Here is a 12957-nt window from a genome sequence, read left to right on the forward strand (position 1 = left end):
TAAGCAAGTTGTGCCCAATTCTGCAACCCATTTTCCCACAATTGTTAAAGCGAATTGCTGCAATTGTTAAGTGAACCACATAGTCGTTATGTGGATCCAACTTCCCCCATTGACTTTGCTTATTGGAAGTTGGCTGGGAAGATCACAAATGACAATCAAGTGATCCCAGGATGCTACAACCATCATGAATTAAATTTTGATCATGTGACTCTGAGGATGTTGCCATGGTTGTAAGTACGAGGAGTGGTCATATGTCATTTTTTTCAGTGCCATTGTAACTTCAAATGGTTGCTAAATGAACGGTTGTAAGTCAAGGACTACCTGTACATTTGGAGAGCACCATATTAAGGAAGATTGGCAGAGAGATTCCCAACCCCCTCCCAAAGGATAATAGTGGAACAATGGGATAGATCTGCATAACTGTATATAAAGTAAAAAAAAAAAAAGTAGATAACTCCAGATCGTTTGTTCCAGAGGTGGTATTCAGCAGGTTCTGACCAATTCTGGAGAACCTGTAGTGGAAATTTTGAGTAGTTCGGAGAACCGGTAAATACCACCTCTGACTGGCCCCGCCCCCATCTATTCTCTGCCTCCTGATCGGCTGGGTCTTCTTTTGTTGACCTGCACAGAAGAATGGAGCTGGAAAGCAGGTTATTGGGGTGGGGAGGGAATGGGGATTTAGCAGTATCATTCCCCTGTCATGCCCACCAAGCCATGCCATGCCCACCAAGCCAGACCCACAGAACCGGTAGTAAAATATTTTGAATCCCACCACTACTGATTTGTGACAACAATTTTGTTTCCTAAAATTTAAATGCATAATTACAATTTTAACAGTGTTGTAACTTCTTCAGCAGGGCTGTTAACAGTGAAGAGCAGCAGATCATAGTAGATGGATGGGTAAAAATCAGGAATGGGATGGGAGACTGCATTAAAAGCTTTGATGAAGGATGAAACCTGGGCACTAAAGAAGAATGGACATGCTTTCAGGGGATGGAAGGCAGGCCTTTTCAAAATGTCTAGGAGGACCACAAATAAGTTAAGTTAATGGTCTAGTGAGGTTATACCAGTGGAGTGTGATGCTCAAGGGAAACGATTTGAGAAAGGGGGGTTGGATTTCCTCTCATTAAAAACATTGAGTTTTGACAGCACACTGTTGGGGTCAAGGGTTACAGCATAATGGTTCGTTGTCCATATTCAGCTGATGGGCTCTGGCTTGCTCTACCCCAGGGGTGTCCAACCTTGGACACTTTGAGACCTGTAGACTTCTATAATTTGCCAGCCAGCTAAGCTGGTTGGGGAATTCTGGGAGTTGGAGTCCACAAGTCTTAAGGTTGCCAAGATTAGAGGCCCATGCTCTACACATTGGCTGTGTTCAAGCAATGCGCTTAATAAGGAGAGAGTGGTCTGAGGCTTCAGGTTGTTATTCCTATCAGCCACCCAGATTGCAATCAGACACCTGCATGCTGAGATTGCCTCCTCCTCCTCTTTAGGATTTTATTAACATATATTTGCTGCTAACCTACCATCCCAAACTAACAAGGAACACTTTAATTGGAAATCAGGAGGCAGAGAAATCAGGAGGCACTTTCATGTCTGAATCACTTTATGGTATTTTTTTTTACGTCTGAAGAACATGCTACCTTTCTGGAAGAGATATAAATTAGACATTATTTTTTCCCAAAGGAATCTGGAATTTGTCTGTGCAGAAAATAAACATTTGTCATGGTTTTATCCTGCCTATTTTGGACTACTTAATGCAAGAGGATCTGGAACTGCTTCCACTTTATGGAAATGCTAATAATGTAATCTAGTGTAATCTAGTTTTGTCTGTTCTGGCCATTCTGCAGAATCCAAAGCAGATCATTTTCTCCTTTTGATTTCCTGTTTCTTTTAACTTGAAGGAGCCAAGGATTAGAAGCCGGATCTTCATTACAAATTAGGGTCTTAATTGTCAGAATAACAGAATTACAGAGTTAGAAGGGACCTTATAGGTCTTCTAGTCCAACCCCTGCCTAGGCAGGAAACCCTGTACTATTTCAGATAAATGGTTGCCCAATCTCTTCTTAAAAACTTCCAGTGTTGGACCATTCACAACTTCTGGAGACAAGTCATTCCACTGATTAATTGTTCTAACTGTCAGTGAATTTTTCCTTAGTTCTAGGTTGCTTCTCTCCTTGATTAGTTTTCATCCATTGCTTCTTGTTCTGCCTTCAGGTGCTTTGGAGAATAGCTTGGCTCCCTGTCCTTTATGGCAAATCCTTAGATATTGGAACATTGCTATTATTTTATTTATTTATTTATTTGATTTGTCAATCGCTTACAAGATAATAGGTATAAGCATATACATAGTTATGAATACATGAAATGGGTACATATAAGAAAAATAAAAGAAACAATAGGACAGGGACGGTAGGCACATTGGTGCGCTTATGCACGCCCCCTACAGACCTCTTAGGAAAGGGGTGAGGTCAATAGTAGACAGTCTAAGGTTAAAGTTTTTGGGGTTTGGGGAAGAAACCACAGAGTCAGGTAGAGTATTCCAGACATTGACCACTCTGCTGCTGAAGTCGTATTTCCTGCAATCAAGTTTGGTGCGGCTAACCTTGAGTTTGTATCTATTGTGTGCTCTTGTGTTGTTATGGTTGAAGCTGAAGTATTCATTGACAGGTAAGTCATTGCAATGTATGATTTTATATACCATACTTAGATCAGATCGAAGACGGCGTAATTCAAGGTTTTCTAGGTCTAGAATTTCGAGTCTGGTGGCATAAGGTATTCTACAACGAGTAGAGGAGTGGAGAACTCTTCTTGTGAAATATTTCTGGACTTTCTCAACTGTGCTAATATCAGATACGTAATGTGGGTTCCAGACTGATGAGCTATATTTGAGTATTGGTCTAGCAAATCTTTTGTATGCTCTAGTTCAGGGGTTCTCAACCTGGGGCGCTTGCACCCCCTGAGGGTGCGAGATGATATTCCAGGGGGTGCGAGAAAAGTCCAGGTAAATAATAGGATATTGGCTATATGTTGGCATTTTTATTTATTATGCAATGGATTAACTTTGTTTTCATTTTAGAGTTAAGTATCGTTATTTAGTGGCCGTCACATATATAGCTGAAAAGATTCAATCCTACCATATATTTATCGTGTTCAGTAGTTCCTAAAGTCTAAATTTCAGGGGGTGCGAGGTTCAAGTGAAATTTCTTTAAAGGTGCGGGGCGAAAAAAAGGTTGGGAACCACTGCTCTAGTTAGTAGTGTAATATTACCAGAGAAAAAGCTATGTAGGATTAGGTTAACAACTCTTAATGCCTTTTTGGCTATGTAGTTGCAGTGGGCTCTAGCACTTAGATCATTAGAGGTGAGTATTCCAAGGTCCTTTACAGAGTTTGGATCATCAACAAGATCTTGACTATTCAGCTTGTATTTTGTTTTCTTTTTTTTTTTGCCAATATGTAAGACAGAGCATTTATTTGTTGAGATTTGAAGTTGCCATTTTTTTGACCATTCTGATACATAGTCAAGATCTTTTTGAAGGGTAGCAGTATTGTCTGTGGTATTGAACAGCTTTACATCATCAGCGAAAAGAACTCAGTTGCTCTTAATATGATCACAGAGGTCATTTATATAGAGTATGAAGAGAGTTGGTCCTAGAACACTGCCTTGGGGGACACCACTGTTGACAGGTACAGAATTTGATAGGACACTCCCAATTTTGATCATTTGTTGTCTGTTTGACAGGAATGCTTCTATCCAGTTATGCAGTTGTCCAGAGATACCATAAGATTTTATTTTTAGGAGTAGTTTGTCGTGTACCACTGAATCAAAGGCTTTACAGAAGTCTATGTAGATTGCGTCTATTGTTTTGCCCTGATCGAGTTGTGTAGTCCATATGTTTTTGCGGTGTAAGAGTTGCAGATTACAGGATAGTTTTTTTCTGAAACCATATTGTTTATTGGAAAGTAGGTTGTTTGTCTCTAAGTGGAAGATAATGGATTGGTTAATAATTGATTCCATGACTTTACAGGTGACGCAGCAAAAGGAGATTGGTCTGTAATTTTCAACTAGGCTGGGGTCTCCCTTTTTGAAGATGGGGATGACCATGGCTTGTGACCATAGGTTAGGCAAAGAGCTGGTCCTGATTTTTCAAAGATTATGCTTAGAGGTTCGGCTATGGCAGTGGATAGCTTTTTTAAGAAGTAGGCACATATTCCATCCGGTCCAATAGATCGAGATGGTTTTAGATTGTGTAGTGCTTTTTCAACATTGTCTTCTATAAAATCGATATGTATTAGATCATTGTAGTTGTCTGTAGTTCGGCTAGGAAATACTGGATGTGATCCATTGCTGTTTACAAATACTGAGCCAAAGAATGTGTTAAAGAGGTTGGCTTTAATAGTGTCGTCGTTGCAGTCTTTACCATTAGGTCCTATCAGGGGTGGGATGGACCTTGAGTCTTTTAGTTTGTTGTTTACAAAATTGTATAAAGCATGGGTGGAATTGGTGCATAGAAGGTTTTCCTCTTGTTTAATGTGATAATTGGTGCATTCAGTCTTTATCTGGTGGCATAAATTTTTGTATCGGCTTTTGAAATTGGCAATTTGTTTTTCCACCAGAGTAATCTCTTTTTGGATTGAAGTTTCCTTATTGTTATGGGTAATCTGTTTTTTGTTTTGTTTTGGGAGTTGTTGTTGGTACATATAGTTTGATGACTCTTTTGACTTCAAGTAAAAATATGTTGTAATGGTAAAAATATGTTGTCAACAGTATTGCATGCAGTGAATAGAGATTGCCAATCAAGGGATGAGAGATCGTTGTCTATAAGATCATAGTTGCCTTTTTTGAAGTTATAATTGGGGATTACGTCATTGTGATTTTTGTGTGGGCATAGGTTGAGACAAAAGTCAATCATATTGTGGTCACTGCTGGAAAAGGGTTCTTTAGTTTGTATTCTGTAAATTAAATTCAAACTATTGCGGAAGATGAGATCGAGGCAGTTGTTTTGTCTAGTGTTGTTGGTTACTAGTTGTTCCAGTCCCAGATTTGTAACAGCATTGTAGAAGGTTGCGTGTATGGGTTCAGTTGTACATTCATTTAGGTTCCAGTCAATATGAGGTAGATTGAAGTCACCAAGAAAGATAAAAGCGTGTGGGCAGGACGTTGCCCATATTAGTAGTGAATTTAGCTTGTTTACATGTTCGATGTCATAATCAGGTGCTCTGTAACATAGTAAGAATTGAAATGTGATATTTAAGGATAGTTCACAGATAATGGCTATCATGTCACCCCTTGTCCTTCTTTTCATTAAACTACACATAGGAATATGAGTACAGTCAGTCCTCCCTTAACAGTGGAAATTAGGATCAGCAGCTCCATTACTAAGTCATGTGGTCATCAAGAGTGATATTATGTGAACACACTGACTTACAACAGCAGTTGCCTCAGTTTCAGTTGCCATTGTTAAGCAAATTTCATGTGGTTAATGATGATCTTTTGACGCAACCTCTTACTGGTTTCCCCATTGACTTCTTCATGGAAGCCAGCAGTGAAGATTGCAAATGGGGATCACATAACCCCAGGACTTATGACATCATCATTGTGAGCCAGTTGCCAAGCACCCAAATAACAATGGAGTAATTGCAGGGAATACTGACTGGGGGATGGTCATAAGCCCCCTTGTTCTGGACCATTGGAATATCGAATGGTTGCTGAACAAGTCGTTGCTAAACGAGGACCACCTGGAACAAAGAGTCCCTTGAACCTGAATGCTGAACCCCAAACCCTAAATTTGCTTTTCAGAGTTCATAGTCTGATGGTTGTAAGCAAGAATGCAGATAGAGCAGGTGCTGGTTGTAACTTGTGAGGACTAACCCTAACTTTTCTAATTGTTGTAATATGTAAATAGTCATCACCTGAACCAATCAAATCCTCTGAATAGGTAGTTCTAGGCCAGTGATGGCTAACCTTTTTGTTGTCGCGTGTCGAAAGTGTGTGGGTGCGCGCATGTGTGCCTGCACCCATAAAGCAATGCGTGCGTGACACCCCGGCAGGCAACCCGCCTCCCTGCGCATATGGGCATGTCTCTTCCATGCGCCCCACCCCCCATGCATGCACGGCAGATACCCGACAATCAGCTGGCTGGCAGGAGGCTTGCGTGCTGGCAGTAATGGTTCTGCGTGCCACTTCCAGCATGCATACCATAGGTTCGCCATCACAGTTCTAGGCTTACGATCACATCAAATCCTTTGTATAAGTGGTCCTCAACTTAGGACCACAATTCAATTAGTCATTAAGTGAAGTGGCCGCTAACTGAATCATCAGGATTTTACGATCTTACTTCAGCTTTCTTTTACTTTGCCAACCCACAAAAATCATAGATGTGACGACTGCTAGCATAGTTATTTTTTTCATCCCCATTGTTATTGTAAAACAGTTGCTAAATGAGGCAGTTGCTGAGCGGGGATTATCTGTATCTTGTGTTGTTATTTCAGAGATGCAGATAATTGGGATACTCCCACAAATTCAATTGTTAGTCTTCTGGGAAATAGATTGTTAAAAATTTGCAATATTTGGCATATTGGTCCTGTATGTCATTTTTTCTATGCCCTTGTAAACTGTCAATGGTTGTTAAATGAATGGTGATAAGTCAAGGACTATGTGTATATTACTTTTAATAAGATTCACCATGAGAGTCAAAAAATCAAGGTAGCAGTCATGGTTTGTGAGATCAAAGCCCTGCCTTTTTTTTACACATAAAATGATCTGGACTTTGTCCTTGAGGTGGAAAGAAACGAAACTTTGATTTGGGTTTTACTGATTAGATTGATTAGTTGTTATAGAAATGGCTAATTTATACTATTATGGAAAAGTAAAAAGTTGAGGTTTGATGTTAAGGCCTTATTCCACAGCAACAGAGGGAGCTGGAAGTCAACGCCTTCTCCCCAACCCTTCTTCCACATCTCTCTTCCCCTTTCCCTCCCTTTTGTTTCCTACCACTTGCTTTTGTATTTTTTAATCTTATATTAACAGCTAATTTAAAAAAATTGAATATGAATGTGGAAAAAGGATAGAGACTTTGATCGTACAGTTGCGGGGGCCATCTTGACTTTTTTGACTCATTCTGCCCACGCCCCAAATACTTTCCAAAATGTTTCAAATTTTTCACATGATCCCAAGTGATAAAAAGTTCCAGTTCTCATTTATAGGCAGCAGAAAATGGAAGGAAGGAGCCCTAAGATAAACTGATGCGAACAGCAAGCGAATGCAGACTGCAGAATATTAGCTTCCTGAATTTATCAGACTTCAGTACTTTCCACGGCCCCACAGAAAGGCAATCAATACCAGGGCAGAAAAATCCTTAATGAAATCTCAGGCTAAGAGCCTATTGATCCGCTCAGCTCTTCTCTTTAAAAATGTATATGAATGGGAAAGGAATCCTTGCATATGCAGGGAGGGAGAAGGCGGCGGTAACTGAGCAGGGAAAGTTTGATCAATGGCTCAGCACAGACAGTACTTTGCTGAGAGGAAGATGCATGATTCAGAAAAATGCTCTTTGTAATAAGCAAAAGCAAAAAGCCATCTAGAATTGTTGCAATAGGCAGAATGCAAATATTTGCAAATAAATAAATACAGCCATGGAGTAACATCCCCTTGAGGTGTCATCCTTTTGCAGCAATTTGAGGTGACTAAAAATGTCAATACTGGCTGTCAATCATTTAAAAGTGCATTTGATAGAGTGAGCATGAGCTGTAACCTGTGTTTGCCTTCTTGCCTTCTAACGGGTTGGCTATTCCTTTTCTAGACTTTCAGCTAACATTTATTCTGTTGGTGCTAATCATGCCTGGACTTCACTCATTATACAGGTAGTCCTCGACTTATGAGCACAATTGAGCCCAAAATTTATGTTGCTAAGCAAGACAATTGTTCAGTGAGTTTTGCCCCATTTTACAATCTTTCTTGCCAGAGTTGTGCAGTTGGTAAATTAATAACACAGTTGTTAAGTGAATCTAGCTTCCGCATAGACTTTGCTTGTCAGAAGGTTGCAAAAGGGGATCATGTGACCACGGGACCCTGCAACCGTTATAAATATGAGTCATTTGCCAAGTGCCTGAATTTTGATCACAAAACCATGGAGATGCTGCCACAGTCGTGAGGGTGAAAGACGGTTATAACTCCTTCTTTTCAGTGCCATTGTAACTTTGAATGGTCACTAAATAAATTGATATAAGTCCTTCTTTAGTAACCACAGTTTGGACTGGAAATTTGGTTGTTAAGCAAAGTAGTCACAAAGTGAAACCACAACTGTTACTTAAGTATCTATTTTAGTTTTTGTTTTTTTTTGCTTTACAGACCTGCAAAGATTAGTAAATGCGAGGCCAGTAAAGTTATCCTTTCCTTTCCATCATAACTGTAAATTGTCACTACATGAGCCAGACACTAAATGAAGGCTACCTATATTACTGTTCTGTGTTCAGCTTCTCCACTGTTGGTGTTTGGTTTTGCCAGTGGGCTTACATGAATCTTTAGGCTTTCTATGGGCGCGATCAACATTCATTTTGGAGGAATTTCTGTTAGCCCTTGTATTTGCTAGCCAGGTAATGACAAAAAAGAAAAGAAAAGAATGCCAATCATATTGGGAGATCTTAAAGAAAAGGTATCTGAATATCTCGACTAGAAATTCCCTTTTATTCATATCTATTTCATGTATTAATAATCATATTTATACTTATATATATTTATAAATGCATGTGTGACAAAATAAATAAATAAATAATAGTATTGGCTATGGCTAGCTTTGAGAAAGCTCTGGTAAAGTTTGCTTATTTCAGCCTTCTCCAATCTGGAAGGAATTTAAATCTATCATATCTGAAGAGCATTTGGGTGGGAAAAGACAACTCCAGGGACAGTGTGCTTTTTAAAACCCTTTCAATGAAAATATTTCCGCTCAACAGTGATTGATAGATAAACGTCTCCTGCCCAATTAATCCTGGACATTTTTATCCATCACTCAGTTAATTTGCTGCCAGGAGGTAGAAGGTAAGGATATCCACGGTACATGCTCAGATTGCTATTCTGTGCAATAGTGCCGATAGATTTATTTTCCCGCTAATAAGGGTAGAAGACAGAACATAGAATAACAGTGTTGGGAGGGACCAGAAGGTTCTCCAGAACTGGTCAGAATCTGCTGAATACCACCTCTGGTCTTCGATGATAAAATGGGGCTTTTTCGAATAAATGTCCATCTGGGTTCAGTTCCAAGTGGGGGAAAAAGATACCGGGAACATGGAAGCCGCTTAGAAAGATGGTTTATTGACAAACAGGACCACGTGGCTTGGAGATCCTGGGCAGAAAAGGGAAGAGATGCTGAGAGTCCCTGGGTTTTATGCCTTCTCTTGGCTTTGAACTTCCTGGGGCACAGAAAGACTATCCTGATTGGTTGCTGTCAGATGTCATAGCTAGCTTTGTAGGTTGTCTGTGTGCTAAGTTTGGTTGAAACTTGGTGGGTGGTGCAATGAAGGGCAGTTAAATGGCTCTGCCTGAAGGAGGTAGATCTTTGTTATGTAGAATAGACTGGCCTAGGCCTTAATGGCCCATTAACAAAGATTTTTTTTGGGGGGGGCTGAGTTTCTGCCTCTCTAAGTTTCTACTTCCATATTCTATTTTAAGGGAAATATTGTGCCTTTTTAGTATATCCTATAATATTTCATTTTTTCTAGGAGAGGGGTAGGTTTTAACTTTCAACACTTAAAAGGAAAATATAGGGACCAAACAAACAGTGGAGAATACATAGGAGAATCCTTTATAAAGTGGTACACATGCATAGATCAGAATTTGCCATTTATTCTGACTCCAAAATAAGGAGCCCTTTGCAGGCCCAGTGGCATCTGATAATCAGTGCTGAACTGTAGCTAATTACCGTTTGGTGCATTACCAGACCGAGCGGAAAGAGCTTTGGCCAAATGATCCTAAATTTCCCACACTCACCAAGCAGCACAAAGCATGAGAAATCTGAGGTATTTCTCAATTTCCGCTTACAAAAGTAAACAGTTGAACATCATCTTGCTGCTTCTCCCCACCCCTTTCCTTTCTTCTTCTTTTTTTGGCAAACACAGGAGATTTATATTTCAGCTGGGTCACTGCCCCACTTATGATTGTCCCAGGTTGAATTTACATGGGAAACTTCAGCCACCAGCCAGCTCCGTGTTTAAAATTTACACTAGAAGGGCCCTTAATTTAACCCTTAATGGCAATGCCACCACTTCATGTAGAGAAAGGAAGATAAAAGATGGAACTCAGTTCCTGGGGGAATCTGTGTCCTCCGTTGCAGAAGCAAACTTATTCCTTTTTCTTTTCTGATAGAGAATGGTGTTCAGGTTCCCCAAACAACCCCTTTTCTTCCTGTAATTTGAACAAAGAGGCAGAAACTAGTTATCTGATTCTATAGTCCTCAGGTTAACAACGGCAGTTAGGACTGGAATGTTTATCATTAAGCAATGGGACCGTAAAGGGCAATATCATGTGACCGTGTTGCTTAGCCATTAAAATCTCAGCAGTGCCAGTTGCTGTCATTAAGCAAGGACTGTGTTAGTTGTTAAGCGAGGAGCTCACATGATCTTGCCTTCTGACTTCCTGCCAGCTTCCCCACTGTCTTTACTTGTGGGAAGGTGACAGGAATGTCAGAAATTGTGATCTTGTGATTATGGAGATGCTGTGAGGACCCTTCATAAGTACCATTTGTTCAGTACAGTCATAACTTTGAACAGTCACTGAATGAATGGTTGCAAATCTAGGACTACCTATATAAACTTTTGTGGATAATTTTTTTGGGCATCGGGGACCGGTTCCGTGGAAAGAGGTTTTTCCGTGGACCAAAGGGGGTGTGGTTTGACATGCTGCCTGCATCTCGTGGATTCCCTTGTTTGCGTGGCCTGGTTTCTGGCATGCCACAGACCGGTGGCGATCCATGGACCAGGGATTGGAGACCTCTGAAATAAAAGAAGAAGTAAAAATTTGTGAATTATTTTTATCTGGTAAAATTGATTAACAAAGATATTTTAAGCACTGTGACTGTTTCGAGGAGTCTTACTTTAAGAGACTTTATTTTATTACTACCTGATAATGATGATTTATTTTGCCCCAGAAAATTGAACTTAAAGATGAAAGAATAAGGTACATTTGCAAACTTGGCTAGCCTGGATATTGATTTCAATGTGATTTATCTGAAAGCACTTCTTTCAGCTGGACCAGTTTCAGGATGCTTAGGGAACAGCCCCCTAACATAACTGTTGTGAAGAAAAAAACAACAGACTTTGCAATCTTTCTCAGTCTAGTGTCTTCCTGATGTCTTTGGGTGACTGTTGCAAATAATGTTACAGACTTTGCTAAACACACCCTTTAACATGGGGAGATGCTAGATGTTAGACTACAGGTCAAGTTTTGTGTCTGGCTCCATTCATTCAAGTCAACCACAAGTTTTCCTGCAGATTTTTGCTTGGACAAATAAGCTTAACTCAAGTGTAATTGTTATTATCAGAAAGCAGTTCCTTATATCAACAAGAGTTGTGTGAAAGGCTAGGATCTTGCAAATACTTCAAATACAAGCGTACAATGAGCATTATTTCACTTTTCATTTGATGAGTCTATACAATTGAAAACTTCAGACCTAACTGCATTGAATAGCTTCCTTTTTAAAAGATCCAGCTTTAAGATCCAGATCTTATTACAATTATTTGTTTGGTCTCTTTCTCTTGTTCATTTTACCCGTGTCATGTGCAGTTTAGTTTTTTTTTTTTTTTTTTTACTTCTTTGCTTGTTGACTGTCTTCCTTTCTGCTTTACAGTAACAGCAGACAGATTTCCATGCTTTTGACAGCAAATCAATCAAAACAAAACAAAACAAATCTGATTTGGAAGGTGTCTCCTAAAGATTGCCATGTGCAAAAGTAATTGCTTTGGAGTCGAGTATCAGCATAGTGTCAACATCATTCCCCAAGAGATTAGAATGGCCCCCACTCTTCTGGAAGGCGCTGAAGACCAGCGGGCTTGGGGAACCCAGAGCAGGATGGCCCCCATTAAATGGCTCATGTGATATGTTATCACCAGGGCAAGGGGCAGGGGGTTATTTTATTATATTTATTAATTTATTATTGATTCTATTTTATTATTTTCATCTATCTATCTATCTATCTATCTATCTATCTATCTATCTATCTATCTATCTATCTATCTATCTATCTATCTATATTTATTTATTTCATTCTTGTAAGCTGCCTTGAGTTGCCATATGTGAATAGGTGGCAATATAAATTTACAAACAAACAAACAAATAAATAATACAGGGATGCAGAGTTTGGAAACAGAGAAAGGAAATGTAATTGCTCAAACTCCCGGTGGCTATGACTCCAATGGAACAAATGAATAGAAAATTGGCCAAGGATCTTCTTGAATATATGGAACATGGGAGCTACTAGATGTCTTGACCTATGATTGCTATCATCCCCAACCTCCAATAGTGGTTATAGTCCAACATGTACAGCAGATCTACTGACTTTGGAGCTCTTATAATGAGACATAGGTTATACTTTATACTCTTTTCTTCAAGTGAGGAGCAGGATAATCAGATGGCAAATCTTTTATTGGATTCTACTATGCAACTGGAGGAATTATTTAAATATTCCCCGATAGAAAAACAGATACACGCTTACTAAGACATGACATACCCCTGCAGGGGAGTTCCTTCTGCAGCTGGGGAAAATGCATCATCCCTTTCTTTCTGTTATAAATATTAATATTTTTTCAGGAAACTCAGAGCAAGACCCAAAACTAGGGAATTATCAACAGAAATGTAGAAAGATGCTTTGTAACCCCATCATCATTTTCCTTCACTGATTTCAGGATTGTCTTCTTCAGTTATCAATGATGCTCCAAAATCTAGGGTACAGTAGATAGCATCCTTCC

This window comes from Notechis scutatus, chromosome 1 (genome assembly GCF_049901735.1).
Source record: "Notechis scutatus isolate UNSWTSFEM ecotype Mainland chromosome 1, rNotScu1.2, whole genome shotgun sequence".
In the NCBI taxonomy this organism is placed as follows: domain Eukaryota; kingdom Metazoa; phylum Chordata; class Lepidosauria; order Squamata; family Elapidae; genus Notechis; species Notechis scutatus.